The 25,313-nt window shown below is 43.4% G+C and overlaps 1 protein-coding gene across 35 annotated transcripts in view; it reads left to right on the plus strand.

Moving 5' to 3' along the window:
• NCOR2 (nuclear receptor corepressor 2) overlaps nucleotides 1-25,313 on the plus strand; it is a 419,584-nt gene that overhangs the window by 44,943 nt on the left and 349,328 nt on the right. The window contains exon 1 of one of the 35 annotated variants that reach the window (XM_043497688.1): nucleotides 10,845-10,954. The exons of the other annotated variants lie outside the window; for them this stretch is intronic. The gene's annotated coding sequence lies outside the window, so the exon portion shown is untranslated. Of the gene's footprint in view, nucleotides 1-10,844; nucleotides 10,955-25,313 lie in introns of those variants that run through there. 35 annotated transcript variants of the gene reach the window in all.

Genomic DNA, 25,313 nt, shown 5'->3' on the forward strand with positions numbered 1-25,313 from the left:
TTGTACAGCTTGAGAGAGGGAGAACGTATATTGCCCCTGTATTCTTTTCAGGTTACTTTTGAAGGGGTGGGGGGAGTGCCTCTTTTTATCAAGTAGATTGGTAGTTGTCTGTCGTCCTATCCTCAGTGTGCCCCCCTTGTGCTTTGCTAACATAGCACATAGGGAGCTTGAGAGCCCTGCAGCAGACTGTGAGGAGGCTCAGGGACTGAGTCTCTAGTTCTGATTTTCCCCTTGCTCTTTTTTTTTATTTGTTGTTGAGGGAAGGAGTGTGTGTGTGTGTGTGTGTGTGTGTGTGTGGTCCCTTCTGACCTTAGTGTCTATGAATCTGTGTGTGTGTGTGTGTGTGTGTGTGTGTGTCTTCCTCACAGTAACTAAGTACTATTTTAGCTATCTCAAACTCTTCTATTTGCCATTTTAACTGTTGCAAATCTTTTAGCTTGCAGAGTCTTGGATCATGCTTTCTCTCAGCTGGCAGATACATGCAGGGTTTATTCCTCTAGCTGGAAGGGAACACGTGTTTTTTTTTTTTTTTTTTTTTCCCCATCAGAAGGAAAGATAATTGCCTCGCACCTCCTATGCACGTGCCTAGCAGCCTATCCTCAGAACAAAGAATTAATGACACCTTCAGTGACAGCGAGGCGCCAGAGAGCCTCCTGCGGCTCGCAACCAGAGATGGCCTGTGGCACTTCTCATTTGCCATACATTCCCTGGGATGACCCGCTAATCATACAGAGTTAACGTGGGACATTTAGGCACTGACCTGTGATGGGAGAACCTACCACTGCACAGCCCTTAAGGGAGCCGAGGGACTCAGGAATTGTGCAACATCTTTGCTCTCTATCAGGGTGTCTGGCTTATCGGTCCAGTTGAGGTGCTCTGATATGGTGCCTGTTACTGTGGTATCTGAGTGCCTCATGTGTTTGGAACCTGGTGCCCTATTCAATTTAGCCTCACGGTGTCCCTGTGAAGTGCTATCATCCCCATTTTGGAGATGGGGAAACTGAGGCACAGAGAGGCTAAGTGATTCTGCCCAAAGGAAAGCTGTGGCAGAGCGTGGAATTGAACTCAAGTCTCCTCAGTCCCTGCATAGCACCATAACCATTGGACCATCCTTCCCTCTTCTCCCTTCTTGGCATCCAAAGATCTCTGACTTCTGGGCTCATGGAGGAAGCGGTTCCTGATTGTCTGCAGTCTTCCCCTCCCACCCCAGTCTGGTCTATAATATTGGTACTTATTTTCTTTATTTGCAGAACTCTGCTCTCTCCCTCCCTCTCTTCTTCAGCTTGCTCCTGGCATGCAGTAGCTTCAGCACAGATTGACAGCAGCAAGGGGTGCCAAGTTCCTTCTGAAAACTTTCCCACACAAAATCCTCTAGCAGTGCCAGCATAGACTATGGCAGCGAGAGACGGCACTGCTGTGTTATCGCACTCTTTCATCTTATTTTCAGCTCTTCTCCTAAGGGGCCCTGGCTCGTTGCACATTAGATGCCTTCTGCAGATATCTCAACAGGGAAAGAAGAAACAAAACCCCCCAAAACCTGTGTGGAGGGAAAAGAAAGCTCTTGATTTGCTTGTAAGAGAACGCAAGCGGAGCTGGGATTCACAGTCCTTCAATGAGTCTGGATTCGGATTTGTTACTTGCTGAAATAAAAAAAGGGTGTGGGTGTGTGTGCGCTAATTTAAAGTAGAGGGTTTGGCTGTGTTTATAAGGAAGTCACTAGTTGGAGGTTGTTTAACTGGCTATTGTTTCCAAAACAAATGGGGATCCTGTTGTGGAAGTGATGAAAGAGGTTTGAGTGCTGAATAGAGACCTTCGGTTTTGATACTTTGTGGAATGAGCCCTCCTACCTTTATATCAGGGATGGGCAAATTATGGCCTGGAGGCTGCATCTGGCCCTCCAGACCTTTTAATTCAGCCTTCAAGCTCCTGCCAGGCAGCAGGAGCAAGGGCTTGCCCCACCCTGGCACTCCAGCCAGGAAGTGGGGTCGAGGGCTTGCTCCACTCCATGCAGCTCCTGGAAGCTGCGGCATGTCCTCCTTCCAGCTCCTATGCGAAGACACAGCCAGGGGGCTCTGCACGCTGCCCCCGCCCCAAGTGCTGCCCCCACAGCTCCCATTGGCCGTGAACTGCGGCCAATAGGAGCTGCAGGGGCGGCGCCTGTGGACAGGGCAGTGTGCAGAGTCGCCTGGCTGTGTCTTCGCATAGGAGCTGAAAGGAGGACATGCCGCTGCTTCTGGGAGTCGCTTGAGGTAAGTGCCGCCTGGAGCCTGCACCCCTGATCTCCTCCCGCAACCCGAACCCCTCCATCCCAGCCCAGAGCAACCTCCTGCAGCCCCAACCCCTCACCCCAGCCCCACCCTAGAGCCTGCACGCCTAGCTGGAGCCCTGCCCCTGCCCCAGCCCAGAGCCCCCTCCCACATCCTGAAATCCTCATTTCTGCCCCCATCCCAGACCTTTCACCCCCAGCCAGAGCCCTTACCCCCTCCCACACCCCAACTCCCAATTTCGTGAGCATTCATGGCCTGCCATACAATTTCCATACCCAGATGTGGCCCTCGGGCCAAAAAGTTTGCCCACTCCTGCTTTATGAGCATAGCTGGAGTTAATGGGATAGGGAACCTATCTCTTCTCTGTTACTGTGACACATTGCTGGCGGCAGAAAGTCACCAACTCATCGCTGTTGGATGGCTTGAGTGGGATGAGTTAGTGACATTGGTCCAGTTCTTAATGGCCAGGAGTCTGTATTGCTGACATTAATTGTAGCAGTGAAGCCAAAGGCTGAGTAGGCTGTGGTGACTGAATTTTGCTTTAAGCCTTAGCAGTGATCCTTTCAGGCTGGGAAAGAGGCATATCTCACTTGGTAGGGTTGTCTGGGCAGCTTACATTGGTGTTGTCTGTACTGCACTTTCCTGTGGATGAACTAGAGGACTTCGGGCTCCAGGGCTGTCAGTCTGGCACTTTTTGAGCATTAAATTTTTATTAAAGCTCCCACTCCTTAAATCTGCCTTGAAGGTCTTTTCCCTTGGACAGGCAGGTGGCATTTATGGGGAAAACAAATTTTGGTGTCAGCATGTTTGTTTACTACGTTGTTCCTCTTGAATAGTCTTTAATCTCTCTCTTCTCCGCTCCGTTTGTTGTAGTCATGGAATTGTGCTACTCACTTCAGTGCCATTCTCCAGAGTCTCCTTACGCCAGCTGGACCAGTGGGTAGCTCTTACTGAGCGATAACCGAGACGGTTGCCAGCTCAGTGAACAGATGAGACTATGTCTGGCTGAACTCAATTTAGGGAGATTGTCCAGAAGTTTTGTGTTTTTTACAGGCCCGATCTTTGGCTGTGCAGGTCAGCCTAGAGACCTTTCTCTGTAGGTTGGGAACACTTGAATGTCACATGGCGAGTGAACCTGTACAATTAGCTTGGAAATCCATCCTGATTTTAGCAGGATGAGGGTATTGGAAGGATCCACTTGGTGCATCTGGTTTTACTTTTCTTGAGAATTAAGAGGTTGCAATGATGCTTAGGCACACAGTTAGACATTATTATTCAGGGTAACTCTAATTCTTATAATTTTATGTTGTTCAGGGCAATAGTGTTGCCTAGTGATTAATAGGAATCGAGACTCCTTGGTTCTGATCCCATCTCTGCCACGGATTTGAGACTCTCCTTGGTTCTAGTCCCTTTTCTCTGCCTCAGCTTACTTGTGTGTGATTGTAATAGTTTCGTTTTTTTTTTTTTTTTTTTTTGTGGGGGGAGGTTGTGAATCTTTCTAATTACTTCATATTTGCAAGGCTCTTTGAAATCTTTAGATGAAAAGTGCTGTAGAACTGCAAATACTAATTACGTTATTTCAATGGGGGAATTGACCCAGTGAGAGAATGACATGCTTTATTGCTGTGTTCTAACACTGACAATTTTGAAATGTTTGTCCTTCCGCTTCTATTCATCTGAGTGCTCGACTTTTGAAGACCAGCTCGCATAACCGTGCCATTACCCCCTTAACTTATCCACGCGAATACCAACTATAGACGTATGAACACGGGTGGTTGTGCATGCATGTGGCCAGGTAGCTGGTCACATACACACTCGGATACCATGTGTGTACTGCCCGCTTTGTACATTCATGAATTTATGTGTACTCTGACATTATGCAATTGCACATAAACTTTGAAAATCTAGCTTCAGAATTTTGGTAGCTATCTCAGTTCTTCCTCTAAGTAGATGTGCATGTTTGGGGGGGGGGAAAGTATATTCTGTACATGTCAGTAATGGAATAATTTTGTTAGTATTTTTTCCTCTGGTCACTGACCTGTAGTTTATTCCATTTATTGACTGGTGGGTTACTGGCTCTTTATGTTCTGTGGTTAAGTGAACTGTAAGGCTCATCTGGCTGGAATGGTGTTGCTGGGCAGGACTTGTGTCTGGCTGACTCATGGTGAGGGGAAAGCTTCTTTTTTTTTTTTTTTTTTTTTTTAATCTCTGGCTGCCCAAATACCCATTTATCTCTTTCCTTTTTTTTAATAACAAGCTGGCTAAACCACATAGTGAAGTATTGATCCGGCTTTCATCTCATCACCCAAGGCTGCTGCAGTAACCTTCACTCCACATTCCTGCCTCCTGCCATAGGAAGAGGTGCATTTTTTTTTCCTTAGAGATCAGTTTACACTGGCCATCAGCAAGTCCTGAGGTTACGCAGAACCGAAGGGGATTTGACCCTGGCAGCATAGTTATGTTGTTGTTCAGGCATTGGATTCAGAACACAACTCTCTGTGGATTCGTTCAGCTCTCTCACAGGTTCTTCAGTCTAGGGCTTTTTGCCTAGACTGATGTCTGAGGCACCCAGAAGTTAGATTCTAGGAACCATTGGTAGGTCATTGATGGAGAAGTGGTTTCTAAAATAGCAAAGTGCTGTTTCCTCCAGGACCTTAAAGATCAGGGCCTGATCCAAAGCTGAAAGCTCCCATTGGCTTCATTGGGGTTTGGATTAGACCATAGGACCAGCACAATGAATTGGAGCGAGTGGTGGATGTATAGCAGTAGATTCCTTGTGTTTTTTTTCTAATCTTGCTTGCTCAACAGGTGGACTGCTACATGTGGAACAACTTGTAACCTCTTTCTTCAGACCTGGTAATCTATTTGGGAGATGGAGGAAAGCATGGATCATGCTGGTGAGATCCTCTCCTGGGAAGAATGGGGGCAACTCCTTGGTGAGCATTTCTTGCCACTGCTGAGGTCCTAGTTGTCCATGAGCAGTTTGAGTTCAGAGTGACCCTGAGGCTCTGCCCTTGATCCTAGCTGTGCTGGCTGCTCTGTGTGAAGGGTCTGCAGAAGCAGTAAAACAATAAGCCTGGAAAGGAATCTGCTGAGCCATGCCTGTACCCAATAAACCATCATCCCCTTTCCTTTCAACAGCCTGGGGCTTGCTGTGCAGTGCTGGGAGTCTCCAACTTCAGTGGAGTCCAGGCGCTGAAATGCATATTAAATGGCATATTTTATTTACAAGAGAAGACTGTTTGTTTGTTGGTTTCCGGCTAAGCTCTAACGATTTCACTGAGCTCGCAGGACCTCCCTGTGATTGCCATAGGCTCCCCTTCCTCGCTGCTGTAGAGAAGTGGCTTTAAAGCATAAATACTCTGCAATGCTCTGATTTCTATAATCCATTCATATTTCAAGTCTAAAAACAGTTTTTCTTTGCTGGGTGACTTATTTGCTTGTCATGCTAGTGGGCCACTGGAGTGCTATAAAAGGGCTTTTTGTCTGCTAACTCTTAGCTTCCCCTCCAGGCAGATCCATCATGTTTAAAGGAAGAAAGGGAGGGGCGAGTTCCTTTTGGAGCCAGTAATACTTGGTGCACAAATAAGCTGGCTTTCTGCTTGAGATAGGGCAGGGGTTCTTAAACTGGGGGTCAGGACCCCCCAGGGGGTCGTAAGGTTATTGCATGGGGGGGTCGTGAGCTGTCAGCCTCCACCCTGTTTTGCATCCAGCATTTATAATGGTGTTAAATATGTAAAAAAGTGTTTTTAATTTATAAGGGGGGGGCGGGGTTGAACCCAGAGGCTTGCTATGTGAAAGGGGTCACCAGTACACAAGTTTGAGAACCACTGAGATAGGGGATCCTTGAGCTCCTGTCTTTCCTTTATTGGGGTAGGGTGCGGGAGGGGGAGGTTTTTTGTCCAAGATCTGGGGTGTATTATGTTTAACAGTGGATCCGAGAATAACCCTGTGTCCTGCCCGTATGATCGTCTATCTTTTCACGAGTGAGGGAAGGTTTGTGGGGTGAGACCAGAGGCAGAAGTTGTCTTGGGAATATAGTCTAATTCCATCAATAAATTTAAAAAAAAATATTTTTTTTTAAATTTTGGATTCTGGCTGACACATCCTATTTGGTATCGTACAGATTGTCTCTTACCGTGGGAGGCAAACCCTTATTACTCTTTGTCATTCACTAACTGCTGTATGCTGCTTTTTAATGAGGCAGCACTTGCTACTGCAAGTGACCTGATTCTAAGCATGCACATGTCTTCTGAGTCTCTGCTGCTCCCAGTATTGCTGCTGGACAGCCCTTCCTTGGCAGGGGTGGGGGAGAGGAGGGCTGTTTAAAGGAGCCTAAGGGAGTTAGGTGCCAAACTCCCATTTTAAATTGGAATGGAATGCTAGGATTTTCAATGGGGCTAAGTCTTGAAAACGTCTTTGTCACATCCCAACAATATTGAGATAAGGGGCAACGTTCATTTTGGTGGTAAAAGCCTGTAAAAATTCCAGCTTGGAGTCTGACCCTTTTTTGCTCAGTGATGGATTTGTTCTCCATGGAGCAGGAGCTCATTAGCGAAAACATTGGCAGATTATTTATTTGTTGGCAAACTGTACCCATTTTGTCACCTTTGTTTAAATGAACACACGTGTTTCAGTTTAGACTAGGTTCGCCTTTCGTTGCGAATGGTGTATACCCAGGTCCAGTCAGGCCAGGGCCTTAAGTCCCAAGTAACACCATTCCCTCTCAGGGCATAGTCCTGTTTTTCAGCCACCTTTTTGGCCAAATCATTTGACTTTGTTTTTGTGAAATTGAGATAAATATGAAAAGCTGGAGCTGCTGAAGTGTTCCCACAATTCCCCTGATCACTCTTCCTGTCAGTCGAGCCTGCAGGATGTGGAAGGAGTGATAGCTCAGTGGTTTGAGCACTGGCCTGCTAAACGCAGGGTTGCGAGTGCAATCCTTCAGGGGGGCCATTTAGGGATCAAAATTGGAGATTGGTCCTGCTTTGAGCAGGGGGTTGGACTAGATGACCTCCTGAGGTCCCTTCCAACCCTGATATTCTATGTGGGAAGACGCTCTGAAAATTGGGATTGTGATGGATCAGGAATGTGACGCTTGTCACTGGACCACAAGAGATTTAAATGTCCCTGTAATAACAAGCATGGTATTTTAAACCTGCCTGGGAAACCATCATTTTTTACAACCTCTAGTTGGGCATAACTTCCTCCCCGGGCTTCCAGATTCCACGAGTGAGGTGAATGCTCAGTGGGCCTGATCTAATCCACCCCAGAATCAGTGGGAGTTGTCTGTTGATCTCAGAGGGCTGTGTGGATTGGTCTCCCTGGGTGCCCTGCGTTCACTGGTGAAGCACCAAAAAGCTGTCTAGTGTTGGTCCAGCTTCACCTTGATTTTTTATTTTTATTTTTTTCCTGAAGCAACTCAAGGTGAAAATGCAGGGAAACCTGTGTGAAGTGAACCCACCACAAAGGTCGGCTGAAATGTAAAGGCAAAGGGTTTCCGAGTAGCTTTCTTTGCGTTGAGATTCTTAAGCCAAAGATTTCCTTATAGGTCTGCCAGTGGGCTTTTTAACATGCATCTCCACTTGCGTATTTGTTACACGTACCCAGTGCTTGTGACGGGGGCTCAGAGCAGCACCCTGATCTCTGAAATTACTGCCGCACAAGAAAGGTTGCAGGCTCAGTTGGCAGCATTAACCGCTTTCTGCTGGGGGATTGCAGACCCCTTAGTGGTGACTATTAGCCTCCCGTTACATAGTTAGCCCAGAACTAGAAGGAACAGGAAGCCAGGGAGGTCTCCAAAGGGAAGCTCAGAAGGTGAGCTGTGCTGTGCTGAGGAAGGACACTGGTTGGAAAGCTCCTGCTACGAGATGCCTGTGTCCCATTGGGTGTATAAAAGAGCAGGGTAATAAGAGGTACGTGTGGTGAAAGGAGGACAGCCTGGGCCCATTTCATGACTGAGGTGACAGAAACCGTCTAGACCGCCCGACACAGGGGGCAGCGACGGAGATGGCGCTCTTTGAAAAAATCTCTCGAGTGCCTCAGAGAGACGAAGTATCTGAGCGTCTCTGCACAGGGTCAAAGCCGTAGCTAAGCTCCCTTTTTGTTGTTGTGCTTAAATAAAAGTAACTCCTGAGCAGATGGAAACATTAGCATCAGAGAGCTCGTGTGCCTTTGTGTTTTAATGTCCGTTCCCTTAACAGCTGGAGAGCGTCATTATGAAGCTCTGGTTTCAGAGTAGCAGCCGTGTTAGTCTGTATTCGCAAAAAGAAAAGGAGTACTTGTGGCACCTTAGAGACTAACAAATTTATTAGAGCATAAGCTTTCGTGAGCTACAGCTCACTTCATCGGATGCATTTGGTGGAAAAAACAGAGGAGAGATTTATATACATACACACAGTGTATATAAATCTCTCCTCTGTTTTTTCCACCAAATGCATCCGATGAAGTGAGCTGTAGCTCACGAAAGCTTATGCTCTAATAAATTTGTTAGTCTCTAAGGTGCCACAAGTACTCCTTTTCTTATTATGAAGCTCTTTCTTTTAAAAAAGATCTCAGGAGTCAGCCTGGCTGGGGCAGCATTAGAGAACTCTTCAGGCCGCTTCTGGGTGCTCTACGTCACAGAATATTCTGTGCTTTATAGATTCATAAATACTAAGGTCAGAAGGAACCATTCTGATCATCTAGTCCGACCTCCTGCACAGCGCAGGCCACAGAATCTCACCCACCCACTCCTACAAAAAACCTCACCTATGTCTGAGCTATTGAAGTCCTTAAATCATGGTTTAAAGTCTTCAAGGAGCAGAGAAGCCTCCCTCAAGTCACCCATGCCCCATGCTACAGAGGAAGGCGAAAAACCTCCAGGGCCTCTTCCAATCTGCCCTGGAGGAAAATTCCTTCCCGACCCCAAATATGGCGATCAGCTAAACCCTGAGCATATGGGCAAGATTCACCAGCCAGATACCCAGGAAAGAATTTTCTATAGTAACTCAGATTCCATCCATCTAATATCCCATCTCAGGGGATTAGTCCTATTTACCCTGAATATTTAAAGATCAATTACTTACCAAAATCCCATTATCCCATCATACCATCTCCTCCATAAACTTATCGAGTAGAATCTTAAAACCAGATAGATCTTTTGCCCCCACTGCTTCCCTTGGAAGGCTATTCCAAAACTTCACTCCTCTGATGGTTAGAAACCTTCGTCTAATTTCAAGTCTAAACTTCCTGGTGGCCAGTTTATACCCATTGGTGCTGAGCTGAAATAATTCCTCTCCCTCTCCTGTATTTATCCCTCTGATATATTTATAGAGAGCAATCCTATCTCCCCTCAACCTTCTTTTAGTTAGGCTAAACAAGCCAAGCTTCTTGAGTCTCCTTTCATAAGACAAGTTTTCCATTCCTCGGATCATCCTAGTAGCCCTTCTCTGTACTTTTTCCAGTTTGAATTCATCCTTTTTAAACATGGGAGACCAGAACTGCACACAGTATTCTAGGTGAGGTCTCACCAGTGCCTTGTATAATGGTACTAAAACCTCCTTATCCCTACTGGAAATGCCTCTCCTGATGCATCCCAAAACCGCATTAGCTTTTTTCACAGCCATATCACATTGGCAGCTCATAGTCATCCTATGATCAACCAATACTCCAAGGTCCTTCTCTTCCGTTATTTCTAATTGATGCGTCCCCAGCTTATAACTAAAATTCTTGTTGTTAATCCCTAAATGCATAACCTTACACTTCTCACTATTAAATTTCATCCTATTACTATTACTCCAGTTTACAAGGTCATCCAGATCCTCCTGTATAATATCCCGATCCTTCTCTAAATTGGCAATACCTCCCAGCTTTGTATCATCTGCTAACTTTATTAGCACACTCCCACTTTTTGTGGCAAGGTCAGTAATAAAAAGATTAAATAAGATTGGTCCCAAAACCGATCCCTGAGGAACTCCACTGGTAACCTCCCTCCAACCTGACAGTTCTCCTTTCAGTAGGACCCGTTGCAGTCTCCCCTTTAACCAGTTCCTTATCCACCTTTTGATATTTCCAAGGTTGCCTTGGAAAAATCCAAGCGGTATCTAGTTTTGTAACTCGTGTAAATTACATCAACTAGCCAGGAAATTTGTGCAGCTCTGCAAAGCAGCGGGGCTTTTAAGCAAAGGAAGAGACCAAAATAACTAACAATTGATTGAGTTTGTTTTGTTTTAAAAGGCCAGAAAGGGATTGTCTAGTCTGACCTATAGAACATAGGGCATAGAATTTCACCCACTTACCCCTGCATCAAGCCCAGCAATGGTTGCATCCTTCTCAGGTTCTTGTATGGTGCCCATTGTCATGGCTAACATCTGTCACTTGTAGTTCTTTTCCCCCTTTCTTCCACTCTGTGCATGTGCTAGCCCAGCAAGGTAGCCCATGATCCAAGGTGAAGACAGCAAATAGCTCTCGGATGGGTCCTCTCTCGGACACCTGTAATGGAAGAGATGCAGATTCTTGGCCATCCTTCCCTCTCTAGGTGTCATATCTTGGAATAAGTTCATGCCAAATTGAACTGTTTTGATTTTTTTAGAGTGATTTAAATCCTCAGCACCGGAGGGCTGGATCTGTATACCAGTCAGCTTCGGTCACTCGTGTGCTGTCGGCGTGGTTGTTGAAGCTTCACGTTCTCAATTGTCAGCAATTAGGTACTGTATGTGTGTTAGAACTTTCCTTACTCATCTTTATATATGGCAAAAGCAATCGGCGGTCTGTGAGAACAGCCACGTGAATATGAAATGGCCAGAACCCGTGCGTTTTTATTTAGGTTGCATATTACCGTCACTTTCTGGCAGACAAAATACTCCATGGCGTTGCCATTTCAGATCCAAGTTGTCTGGGGTAGCAAGCGCTGGCGTATCCTCCAGTGCATTACTTGAAGCTGCTGTGGCATCTCAAGGTCTACTTGCATGAGGAGTGGTTGGTTGCAGCGAGTGGGGGGCCAGAATTGGAGGCTTCTCTATGAAACTGGGCTTTGCTCATCTTGTAAGGAGACCTCAACACTGAAATTTCCTCTGGTTTCATGTAGATCTTTCTCTGAATCCCACTTTCTGGTAGTGGGCAAAATGGTTTGTAACAAGTTCATGTAAACCTCAGGGTATGTGTGCTAATGAGAATTGAAAGCAGAATAGGGGTGTTTGTTTTGTTTTTTGCATGACAGTGGGTTTAATTTTGATTGTCTCAAGTAGGAAGTTAGTGTTGGGGTTTTGGGCTGGAGACAGTTTTGTTTTTACCAGAGCTGTTTTGAAAGCAGAAATCACTAAATTTCATTTCCATTGAACTTTCATTTCAGTTGAAACTCTTCTCCCCAGTTCCAGTTATTATGTGTCATGCGTCCTGGTCCACCAACACAGTTTTTAATCCACGTGGCAGTGATTCCAGCCCTTTCATTTACCTGGTGATGTCCAAAGCAAGGAAACTCCCTTTGGGAACATGTCATTTCTAATAACCTACCAGGACACGTTTGCATAGGTGGGGAAATGGATGACTCACCTGACAGACCTTTTCTATCTCTAGTATCGGATTTTTTTTTTAATTTTTTTGACACTCATAATTTTGAAGAGCTCTGTGTATGGTCGCACTGACCTTGGGACAGCTAGACAAAGCTGTATGGAATCCATTTAATGAAAATTTTTGAGCTGTATCTACTCTGGATTTTGAAGACAAAGTTCTGGCATTTTTTTCAAAATATTGTACTAGGTAGGGATATTCTTTCAGAGGTGTGCAGGGGATTTCTATAGGTGAACTCTAATAGTGCCACTGGGACTTAAGCAGGGTAAATTCCCTGTTGATGGAAGAATGTGCTCCAACGGGTGAGTGCGTGCGTGGGTATGTTCTGCCTTTTTGTATTCTAGATTTCTTCAGGTCACTTTCAGATGCTAGGTTTAAAGAAATTTTGTGCTGGACAAAGCTCTTAAAATCTGCAGCATCCATCAATTTAAAACCAATGCTTACGCTGTTCCTACCCTCCTCCTGTGAATCAGTGAGTCTGTACGTGTGGAAACCTGGCAAGACTCTGTCATCAGCAGCTGACTGTAACGGAACAGCAGGAGTCAGTGGAGGAAGAAAGGAGACGGACTGAGATGTCTGAGACACCGCTGTCTGAACGAGTAGAAAAGGGAATGCAACAGATTATCGGCAAATGACATTTCTGGGGTACGAATGTTCTCCTCTCTCATGTTCAATCGAGTATGAAAGTTTTCCCTGTCAAGGGTTTTGACCCCCCTGGCCTCAGGAACTGTCTGTGGAAGAGCAACTGCTTCTGTGAGATCTTGCTCAGTTCCTCTTCAGACTTTTGGGGTATTTTCAGGTGAAATCGAGAGTGATGCAGAAACTGCAAGCATGCTTAAGCAACATACTGTGTGCTGAGGTACTAGCTCAGGGATCCAGCAGAATTGACAGGGAGATGCTAACCATTGTGCATGCCAATGATCGCTCCATTCTTCCGCAGACTTCTGGGCAGCCTCTTAACACTGGATGAATTTTGAGTTTCTGGCTAGAGCTGGAACAATAAAGACTCAAACCTCAACATGCATTCCGGGTGCCCAGTTTCTCTCCAGCAGCACTGAGCTCTTGGCAAGGACCAGACCTTGCCTTGACTCGCTCTGGGCCTCAGAGCAGTTATTTGCAGAAGAAGTTGCATAAATTGAATAAACGATCTGGTTAAATAGGTAATGAAGTTAGCAGGGTGCCAAATTAAATTAAATTCAAAATTATGAGTGGATGATGCCTGCTTAATAATTTGAGCAGTTTTGTCTTTTAGATATATTACTCTATACTGCCCTCCTGAAAGAGATTACCCCACTGGCTCAAGCCTAATGAGTGTTGGCACCACAATCCAGCACTTTTTTTAACTTCAGTGTGTTTCAAGTGTTTCCTGACACACACACTCTCTCTTTTTTTCTTTTTAACACTGCCCAAGTTTTCAGCAGTGTTATTTGCTATTTGTTACCTAGGAGTATAGGAGGGGCTTCATAGATTTGCATTTTTATTAAATTAATATTTTCCCCCACAGATTGTCCTGATGCTTTTGCATCCACTTTTCCTGCTCTATGGGAAGACCCTGACAGTTGTAAAAATTCAGCCCACTGTGTTACCAATAATGGTTAGACAAAGAGTTTGGCCTCCTGGATTCTGGTCCTTGATCTGTTTGCAACATTGTGACCTTGTACAAATTGCCTCAACACCCTGGTCCTCAGTTTCCCCATCCGTACTTGGATAAAGATACTTCCCTTCTAGGGAGTTTGCAAGATTTAATTCCCGAATGACTTTAAGTGCTTGGAGATCCTCTGATGAAGGGCGTTGTAGAATTGGAAATTATTATTTATTAAGAGAAATTTTGTGCGAAACAATCCTTGACTGGCTAGGGTGTGGAGTTGGATCAGACAAGATGACTTATCATGTCATTAAAAGATTTTTTTTTTCAATCTAATTTCAATATTTCTAGAATTCGTTTAACCAGCAGCACTTTGAGGTGCTTGTCAGTACATCTCTTGAAATGAGCATTAGGCTAAGGCAGAAAAAGTATTTGAGAAGTGAGAAAAAGCCACTGATATTACAGACACTTGAGATGTCAGCAGCCATCATGTCTGCCAAAGGAAATTCCTCTCTTGACAAATTGTTGCTACTGTACTATCTCTGTTGCATATGCATACGGTCAGGCGTTCATTGCATTTCTAAGACAGCTTGTCAAGGCTGAAGTGTGTCTGTGAATAAGCAACTAGTGACCTTTGTGGCAATATGATCTCAATAGATGTGCGTGTGATAGTTACTATTATCCTAATGGGTTTCAGAGTAGCAGCTGTGTTAGTCTGTATTCGCAAAAAAGAAAAGGAGGACTTGTGGCACCTTAGAGACTAACAAATTTATTTGAGCATAAGCTTTTGTGAGCTACAGCTCACTTCATCGGCTGCATTCGGTGGAAAATTATCCAAATGATCACTCCACCCCTCCTGAAGAAGATAATTTAGACTCAAGGACCTGAACTAGGTGATAGGATAAGTTTTGCATTACAAGTGAGGTTGTGCTGACTTTTAGAAGTAGGGATGATTTGGTGGTGGGCAGGGTTAGGGGAACATGACTGCCAGCCACTGGTCTGTCTTTATTTGTATTGAGGTAGCACCTAGGAGCCTCAATCATAGATAAAGACTCCATTGTGCTAGGTGAGGAGACCGTAGTCAGAGAGACCCACATTGTGTGGTACATTTGGGGAAGGAGACGCTTGGTACAGTTGAATCTGAGGCTGAATTGTTGGTAGAAAATATCTGGAGCTCCAGTCATAGTGACCGGGTGATGGAAGAATGTTGATGCATTAGAGGCGCTCAGTGAAGCACACTAGAAAAGAGGCTTCCAGATAACTGACCGAAAACCCTGCAAGGAGTGAGTTATCCTGGCTGGATTACAGACCTGCAATAAAAAATTGCATCACACATCTCAAGGTCCTTCTCAAACGTCTCCACACCTTGGAGCGTCTCATGTTACTGCCCTACACCCTTGTAACTCTCTGAAAGAGGCAGTCATCTCTGCCACCATCTTACACATGGAAATGATGGCTCATTCTCAGCCTTGGCCAAAGTTATTGAAGGGCATCAATAGAGCCAGGAATAGGCCAAGTCCCAGTGCTTGCTATAACTGGTAGACTTGTATGTCGGTCAAATGCGCCGTGCCTGGGGGATTCTGGGCTCCTAATGAAGTGGTGTTTTGAGAGACAAATCCTGTCAAAACAAGGTGACCTAATAATTGCCAAATCAGATACAGGGAAAAATCTCACGTCCCAAAACAAATAAAGGAGGGGAAAAAAATGGTGTTACCTAAGTCATTCAACACAATGGAAATGTATACCTTGAAAACCACCTCCCTTCCAGTGCCTACTGACTAGAAAGAGACAAGGTGGTTTGCATCTGGCAAGGAGGACTTGCCTGTTAGTCATTTTGTGTGTGTGTGTGAGAGAGAGAGAGAGAGAGAGAGAGAGAGAGAGAGATTCTGGACTCTCAGGGCTTTGAGCCTCCTTTCCTCTGAGTTTATGGTTTGGTGAGGTCAGCAGCTCCTGTGCCATAGATCTCATTTGCTGTAACAGGACCTGGGGTCATCAGGCTGCTCCTCAGCAAGTTTATCCTATATTTTAGTCTTTGAATGTCAGGGCTAAGACGTTCCAGATATCACGCCTGTCCCTGAGAATAATGCATTGCTAGCCTGTGTCCCCTTTGGGTCGCACTGCAGGGTTCTCTGAGGGAAATCTTTCCGCCGTGGATGGGTGTTTAATGTTAATGTAACAGAGGGAGGATAACATTAATTTGGCACAGAGGGTGATTAGAGTGATTACATCAGTCAGGAGAGGCCAGCTTCTGCTCCCACATCTCTAGATATTTCCTACCTGTTACCGTGGGTAGGATTTTCAAAAGCACTTGGCATTGGCTTAATTTAGCTCCCAGGGGCGTGAAAGATAAAATTCTCATGGATGCCGGTGGGAGTAGAGCGCTTTTGATAATCGCCACTCTTGTCTTCATTACTTTCAGCTGTGATGGATGTCTTTTGAAGTGAGCAGGACAAATGGACATGGTGTTAAATAGAGTATCCTGGTTTTTGTTTGGGTTTGTCTTATTTATTTATGCTATTGGCTGGGGTTTTTTTTCCACGCTTTCACAAATTGTGAGCTTCTTATGAAATATGGAGCTGTTTAAAAACGGACCTCAGCTGCTCCAGCCCTGCATCAGCAAGGATGTGGCAGAAGGAAAGGGAATGATAGATGGCTGTTTAGCTGTGATATTTTTCTTCCCTTCATTGGTATTGTCATATTGTGCAAACAAAAGGCCTGACCAAGCACAGACTGGGAAAGTGTAGCATTTTAATGTTCCATTGTGCTCATAGAATCATGAGAGTTAGTGAAAGCTGTGAATGGGACTTTCGTTTTCAGGACTCTGATATCTCTAGATCATCTCTCCCAGGAAGTATGTTTTGGGTTTCTGCTATTATTTCTCAATGTGATTTCCTCCACTCCCCTTAAACTAAGGAAAATGTGTGTCTGTCTGTCTCAGGGGAAACTCTGCTGTATTATACAGGAAAGCTCTGTTGCAGTACATATTTAGGGGAGAGATTAGATGCCAAATTAACACTGACTTTCAGTGGGCTTTGGACACCCAACTTCTGAAGGTTCTTTTGAAAATCCCGGCCTGACTACAAAAAAATGAGGTACATCACCATTGCACGAGGACCGACCAGGAAGAGCCTACACAGCCTGCTTACTATTAAAATTGTACAATGGTTGTAAATGTTTAATAGAGAAAAACAAATTGTTTGGTGTATGTTTTCCTGCTAGTTCCTAATTTCTGAAGAAGGTGGAGAAACCATGGATGGTTCCTTAAAATTGCTAATGGGCTTAATTCATTGACTTTTAGTGGGATTATGCCAGGGAAGAATTTTGTCTCGATAATAGTCTACAAATATTTGAATGGTGGATACCAAGGAGGGAGAGGAACTGCGTAGATTTATAGAAGAGGTAAGAACTAGAGCTAATGAGATGAAGTGTAACATTTTCAAGAGCACTCAGTCCCATTGTCAGAAGTGCCTTTAATCACTTAGGAGTGTAAATCCCATTGAGAGTCAACAGGACTTGGGCACTTTGGAAAATGTTCCCCCAAATTACTAAAAGAAATGTCTGTCTAATCCATCCTGATTATTTACAGCACGCATATCACCATGGTATCAGAGAGTGATATGTTTAGGCTGAATATCAGGAGGAATTTCCTGATAGTGAGACCTTCTATGGAGGAAGAGATGGAATCCTCATTACTACTTAAATTAGGTTGATATACGCTAGGAAATCTGGAGGATCAAACTCCCGGTGGGCCTTTTCCAGATTAACTGGTATCCTTTTGTCTCAAATGCCTGTGATTTTTAGGTCATGGTTTTATGCAGAGATTGACATCCAATGGGACTTGATGGGAGTAAACAAGGTCAGAGTTTGGGCAGATCTAACTTTATTTTACCATAAGGCATGACGATAGAAATGGTCCTTGGGAGCCTTGCTAGGGAATATTTTCTAGAATGGCTTTGGAAGCAGAATCAGAAGGCCAGAGTTGCAGCTTGTGGCAATGACAGGGTGTTTAAGCAATGGTTACTTCATCGAGTCTGAGATTCTTCTTTCTGCATGGCCCTTGGAGATCGCGGAGATTGACTTACTATAAAAACTGACTTCCTTCCAAACAAAAAGTTCTCTCCAGAAGATTGGAAGCAGACATGATTGTAAGCTATCGACCTTTCACAGCTGGGGGAAAACATTCAGCAAAGAGGATTTGAACATGCCTAGAGTGAATTGGAATGTGCCAGAGCAGGTGTGTTAAACAATAAATCCCGTCAGCTGCCCGCACTCAGTTACAAGGGTGAGCCACTAGAGAGAGAAGTCCCAGCGCTGTTCATTAGGATCTTTGCTCAGTCATCGAAAGAGACTTGTGGAGCCTGTTGATCACTGTCCCACCGATCACAATGCTGGTGTAGGTGAAGTTAATTTGGTGACATGGCAGACAGCTCTGAGGAAGCTACCATATGACACTCCTTAATTTCACCGTAGTTAATTTTGCAAGGTTCTATCAAGTAAGGTTCTAGAACCAGAAGATAAATGCGGCTACGTTGAGAAGACATGGTTACTTATAGAATGCTGGAACTGAATAGCTGGAATGCTTTAGCTCCTTTTGAGGACCCACATGGTCACATTTAACAGGGACCATATTCAGCAATGAGGGTAATTATCCATTGGAAGAGATTACTAAGGGATGTGGTAAATTCTCCATTACTTGGGGTCTTTAAATCAGGAGTGGGGTTGGGGGGTGTGTGTGTGTGTGTGTGTTATGCTCTAGGTCAACCACAAGTAGTTGTGTTTAGATGCCGGAATTACTGGGTGAAATTCTGTGGCGTGTGTTCTTCCGAAGATCAGGCTAGATGCTTATGTAACTATTCCTTTGGCTGTTGTAATTGTGCTATGCAGTGTTGATGAGGTGGTAGATGTATGCTTATATAACTAAATAGCTTGTGGTACCAAGTGACTTATGGTCATAGGCTCTCCACAAAGGGTCCTGAAATGATGTAATCTTAAAGAAAACACCAGCATGTAAACGGGTGGTTGTTAACCATGTAGACCAGAGATCGAATGAATCTCATAAGGGAAAAATGCATTTATTAGTGATAGTCACAGATGAATATATGAAAATTTAATATGAGACCGTTTACTAAGATCAAAATGAGTTGCTGGGCAGCTACATTATTAAGGAAGCCAAAAGCAACGTCTGAGACTGATGTCTAAACCAGTTAGAAATTATTCGTGTACATGCAATTAACCTAGACAGCTGTGGAAAAATGTAGTATGCTTTAAACAAAACAAAATACTTTTGTTTTTACTAAAATTTGTTGTGTTTTTTTTAAGCTTTATTTTAATTGAGAGATTTCCATGTCTCTCATTCAAATAATGAAAAATATATTCAAACATTTTTCATTCCTAATTGAGCCTGTAACTTTGATTAAGGGCCTGCAAGTTGAAGGTTGCTACTCTGGTTAAATGATCTCCGTGTTTGATCTCTGGTAGTTTGGAGCTGAATCTTCCAATTGAATCTATTATGGAAATTCTCTTCATTTATCTCTAGGTCAGCTCCTATATCAAAGTTGTTACAAGGCTGGGGTTTATTTTTGGCCTGGGCACACAGAAGATAAACATGTTTTGTTTCTAATATTAGGATCCTGCTCTAACACTACATGGATTGGCTAAGCCCTTATAGACAAGATATTGAAGCATATGACTTGATCTGTGACGTCCTTATTCAACCTGTCCCTGCAATATTCCTAGCCTTTGTCATAACGTTCCTCTTCTAAGCACATAGGGTGCACTGGGTCCAAGCAAATGGAGCATTAGGGTATAAGAGATGGGCTTCAGCTGGAGATGAAATGAAAATGATGGTGCATGTAGGAAATGTATTTTATTATATGGACAAGGCACTCCCCTATTAATTTTTCTTTCTTGCTGGGAGATTTCTGTTTAGGATTCTGCAAATAAGGGCATGCTGATTTGGGATTTAGTTCTGAGTATTGACCATTCAGTATTGAATATTAGGCTCTTGGTTTGTCATTTCCTGAACAGAGGAGGCTGGGGCCTCTCTGGAGTATTCAGCCTCCAGCTGAGAAACACCAATTACCACAACTTCTGAGCCAGTGGTGGCTGTGTGTCTCATGCCTGTTTATGGCTCTGTGTATCTTGTGGCCATACCTTATAGTTCACCTACCTCCTGTTATACTTCCCAGTCTCGTGCATCCAGCATGGAATGATTTTTTTTTTTTTTTTTTGTCTTCCTAAGGATTTGTTCTGTTGCTGGTCGTATATTTCTATTGATTTTTCTCAGTGATCTCTTCCATTGCTTACTAGATTTTTCCCAGTTTGGTTTCATTTATTTGGTCATTATGGCTTCCATTCCTGGATTGTAACAAGTTGATGAACAAAACTTATCAGAGACTATATCTAACCCATAAAGAAAAGGAGTACTTGTGGCACCTTAGAGACTAACAAATTTATTAGAGCATAAGCTTTCGTGAGCTACAGCTCACTTCATCGGATGCATTCATCTAACCCATGTCACTGATACTCATTTAAAAGATTCCTTTTTTAAAAATAAGGTGTTTTTCAAATAATATAACATAGGCAAGGCATTTCCCAAGGGCTTGCTCCAAAGTTCATTGAAATCACTGGAAAGACTCTACTGCTTTGAGTGAGCTTTGGATCAGGCCCCTAATTTTTCTGTGTGTGTGTGTGTGTGTGTGTGTGTGTGCACGCGCGTGCATGCAGATTATTTCTCTGAGGCAAAATTTATTTTCTTTCTCTTTTAATCTGGGTTGATTTGATCTCCCCCCCCCCCCCGAAATGGTTGGCAAAGCATGGTTTTTGTTTGTGGGTAAATTTTTAATCCCATTTGCTGGAATTATGGGGCTCAGAACAACATACAATTGAAAATCTTCCCTGCGAATTGGTGTTAGACTGAATTAGATGCATATTGTTCTGGGCATCCCAGCTGTTGAGTTGAGCCTTGAGTAGCTCTATTTCTTTCCTTTCCTGGTCCACTCCCAATAGGCCGCCCCTTGTAAATATAGGGTTGCCAACCCTCTTGGATTGGCCTGGAGTCTCCCAGAAACAGCACTGGTCTCCCAATGACTATTGAAAGCAATCTGGGAGATTTTAATAGGATATTTTAAGAAAATGACATTGTCATGCTGGGGGGGAATCTCCCGGAATAGCTTCAGTCAGAGCCTGCAACCCTACATTATTAATAGGGAGTTGGGGGAAGGAATGTGGGTCACTTTATTTCCTTGTTTTGCTTTTGTTTATATTTTGATGCCAGAATATGCTGCCTTCTGTAATACAGAAGCAAAACTTAATACAAGCAAAAGATCATTTTAGCTACTGACTATACTGCAACAGTGATTTGGTTAAATAATTACTCCTTGAAGATGGTTTGTGACAAGGGGGTAGTTTGTTGGGGAAATTAAACAATCATCATGTCTCTTACTAATTGTCAAAAATTCCATCATTTTAAAAATGTATCTCAATCTATTTTTAGAACATAAGTGACTGAACAATATAATTAGCTTAGGATGCTGCTTGGGATAATTAGCGGAGTTTTCTACAAATTTCAACACTTGGGGTTTTTTGTTGTTGTTGTATTTTATTTAAAAAAAAATAAAAACATCTTGCATTTGGTAGAACTGCTGTGAGTAACCAGAGAGAAAGTCCATGAAAATCACTGAGATATAAGGTGTTATCGCTGGAAAAAAGATGATAGTGGTAATGTGTGGACGCTGCAGTTTATTGGTGCCCAGGCTGACATTTTTTTCCTCTGAGTTAGTCCTTTTCCATTTCTGGAATTGCTCCTCGCCTCCTCTGCTGAACTGTGTTGGAACATACAGTCATTGTGATTTGTGAATTACTCTTCCTAGGGAATGCTCCACCTCCAATACAAGAAGCTGGTAAACCTACAATTTTGTGATTTTAATAATTGGTATAATAAAAATGCTTAAGGCATTTTTAGCCTTTTGAGGAGCATGTTAGTAGATAGAAAAGGAGTACTTGTGGCACCTTATTTACCAAATTTGTTAGTCTCTAAGGTGCCACAAGTACTCCTTTTCTTTTTGCGAATACAGACTAACACAGCTGCTACTCTGAAACCTGTTAGTAGATGACTCCCAGCTAGAACAATGCAGCATTGATCTTTCCAGGGAACCATTTCACCAGATATCTTGTATCCCAGGTTTCAAACATATTCATAGTGTGGATTGCATCTTAATACTGAGATTGACTCATGGACACATCCCTTCTCATTTGTGATCCTGTGAACCACCTCCGCTGCACTCTGCCATTTCAGAACACCCCTATGGCAATGGCAATGTTTTCGTGAAGAAGTATTTAATAAATGTCTTTGGCTGCCTTGTTAGAAGCTAGAAATGCAGAGACTTGTGACTAGGCAGCTCTCTGTGGACCACCAGGAAATGGTCTCTAGGCCACTTGTAGTGGATAGGCCAAAGTTTTTGAAGACTGACGGTGAAACGCTGGACACACTGAAAACGGTAGCAAAGCTCCTATTGACTTCAGAGGGACTTGACTCTAAGTTCTACCCAAAATAAAATATAATTTTCCCTTCTAAGGTTGTCTGCAGGGATTGAGCCTGCAACTTCTAAATCAGAAAGCATGAGCTTCTACTGCCTGAGATGAAGGACAAAATTTATTATAATGATGGCAATAGCTGACACAATTCTCTACATGGTTCAGCACCTAGAGGGAGGCAAAGTCCCACACTGGATTAATATGGGTCACACCCACAATAATTTGGCTTTTGGTTCTGTAATGTTTTTAATAATGACTAGGGCTCTTGTTTCTTATGTTCCTGGTAGTTTTCTGCAGTTAGATTCTTTTTATATATTGGTTTGTCCTAGTTATCAGTGGATTATATTCAGGGCTAGCTCCCATACTTATGGAATGTACATTTTACTAACCTTGAGGCTCTTTCAAAAATGCATCCTATTAGGAAGTAGCATTGGTCACAGTTTCTTTTGAATGGAGAAATTCTTGGGTTTGAGGGAAAAATCATTATTTAATGTTTTAAAGGTGAATAAAGAAATTGAGAGAGAATGGAGATGAGGTCATTTTTTTGTTTTGTTTTTGTTTTTTGTTTTAATTGGACCAGCAGCTGATGGTGAAAGAGACAAGCTTTTGAGCATCAAAGAGCTCTTCTTCAGGTTGAGCCAATAAAAGATATTACCTCACTGACCTTGTTTTTCCTCATATCTTGGGTTCAGCTCTACTACAACAGTGCAAAAAATAAAAGTTAGTAATGTTTTAATGTTTTACACATGCCCCAGAGTGGGAAGGTTTTGTTTTTTTTTTTTAAATTTAACAATGGGAGTTGGAGCAACTCCAGAGCTATAAAGAAAAGTCTCCTTAATTATGATTTTAAGCTGAAGGAACAGTTTCCATGGACAGTAGGATACTATTTAAAGTTTTAGCAATGCTTTGTAGTTTTAAATCTTTATTCCCCCTCTGAGATCAGACCTCCATGCATGGGGTTGTCTTTTGGATGCTTCTGACTTCAGAAGAAAAGTTGGCCTATGCCAGAATAGCAAGATTCTCCCAAAGCTCTTGTTTTCCTTTCTAAAGCCCGTTGTTCCTCTTGAATCTGGTGTGGATTCTATTTGTTGGTTAGCAGGACACCTAAGCATCCTCTTCCCAGATGGATGCCAATGATGTATTGGAACATGGAGGGTTAGACTGCGTCTCGTTGTTCCTCAAGTACGTCAACTTCAGGACAAGATTGGGAGGCACTTGGTAATCCTCTCTTTTTTGGGGGTCATTTTGTGGAAACAAACTTTAAAAGGGGCTGCTGCCTTTGAGTTTCATGTAGTAGACCAAACCGATTCTATTAATAGTTACTCTTGCATTAGAGTCATGTGACCAGAAGTTCATTGGAGTGGGCTGATGTAATTGAGGGCTGAATTAGCCCAATATCTGTTGTATAATGACATGCCTGGTTTTGCTCGCCCTGAAGTCTGTAGGAGAGTTGTACTCTTAGTGGTCCGCATGCCTGTTGTTTGTTGGGGTGAAACTCGGAAAATTCACTAGTTCCCTTCCCTCCCTTCCCCCCCCCAACAAATAACCAGTATGGGACACTTAATATTTATCTCTGGAGGTCTGTCCAGCAGAGAAGTGTTGAAGTCTTTTTAATGATTAAGTCTTCCACTTACGTCACTTCTTAGAAGACGTGCTAGTCTTGCAAGCTAAGATAGAAAAAGATCCGTCGTGTTTCTTTATCACATGTGGACTTTCTTTTCCTGGAAGTGCATTAGCAAAACATGTTTGATTATCTGAGGCAAGACTGCTAATTTTGGCCATTTGGAGGTTTTGCTATACAGGTAGGTGTCATTTAAAAGCTAGCATCTGCCAACACTTACCAAATCCTGGTAAATGCTAAGAGGTGAGGAGAGACCGTCAACTTTTTGTGCAGATGGTAACTGTGAGGATTAGTCAGGGTTTATGATACAAGGTAATGTGGCGCTATATTAAAGATTTTAACAGCAGTACGCTTTAAGTGAGGCCTGCTATTTTGAACACTTCTGCAGTATGCTTCATACAAACCATAAAGATTTTTACTGGTAGAGTGAGCAATTAAACATGAACTACTAGCAGAATTGCCAGCCTCAGGCATCCAAAAAATAAGTAATGCCCTCCCAAAATCATGAGATGGACAAATATAGAAAAAGTTTGTGGGGGGGGGGAGCATGGCTACTATTTTAAGATTGCAAGTTGCAGACAATACACCTGCGTGCGTTTTGAGAGTCCATAATTGTGTCAGCACAGGAAGGAAATGGTTAAAAAGGAGAGGATGTTGAGTTGGGTCAGCCATAAGATCGCTAATTTTTTAGAGGTTTTTTTTTTTTTTAGAGCTGAGCTATAAAAAGGCTAGCAGTATTTCAAGTCTCCCATTGTCTGCTGGAAGCTGGCCAGTGTTACCATGACTACAAGGAATTATTACTCACTGCCAGAGCTGGAGGAAAAGCTCATACTTTGGCTGCAAAACAGGAGGGGTGGACTTATGTAATGCACAATGTTTATAGGCTGAGGCTGGCCAGGAGCATTGAAAAATAATTACAGGCTTTCCATTGCATTTCCAGCTTGGTTTTAAGACTGTGTGGACTCCTTTTTATTTTATTTATTTATTTATTTATTGAAATTGAGGTGGCTAATATTGCACTGGGGTGCCCAGGGTTAGGTAGGTGGCACGCAGATGCTACTAGGTAAGTGGGCTGCTCTTCTGGGGCTGCTCTGAAGTGCTTTGTTTGGGCTGCATTGTGTCTGGGGATCTAAAGTAGGCCATTGGCTTCTGCAAGAAGTTCCTTTGTACCACAGGCACTTGGCCCTGCAGCCGAAAGGCCGTGGTTACAGCAGTGGAGGTTGAGCGCTCACTTCTTCTGGTTCCCCAGAAGTGGCCAGTTGCCTACTTCTTCTTATCTCCTTTCGTGAAAGATTGTGAGTTGCTGCTTCTTATGTGGGTGGATTCTCTCCCCCCCCCCACCTCTCTCTTTTTTGAGGAGGAAAGTTTCTTGAGCCAAGCGTCTTGGTCTGGCTCACTGCAGATGTATTTGTGTGATCACTGCAGTTATTGATGCTTCCTGCTTTTGAGAGGTGGCTCTTGATATATGCATATCATTAATGCTGGTTTGTTCATTCTTGAAGCAGCCTGCAAATGATGGCTTAATTTGGGTTTGCCCAAAACCGCACTGCGATGTGGCTTAACTTAAGACAGGCAGTTGGGAGTTTGCAGCAGCTGTTTCAGTGGAGATGTTGCTTGTAAATTCGGCTCACAAACATAGATGCCAAGTTTGGCAGTGATTTTTTTTTTTTTTTTTTTTTTTTGCTAACTATATGTGCTGTTGTATGGTGGTCATCAGCAAGCCTAATACTCATGTGTTCTTAACATATTATTTACT

This window comes from Dermochelys coriacea, chromosome 15 (assembly GCF_009764565.3).
Source record: "Dermochelys coriacea isolate rDerCor1 chromosome 15, rDerCor1.pri.v4, whole genome shotgun sequence".
In the NCBI taxonomy this organism is placed as follows: domain Eukaryota; kingdom Metazoa; phylum Chordata; order Testudines; family Dermochelyidae; genus Dermochelys; species Dermochelys coriacea.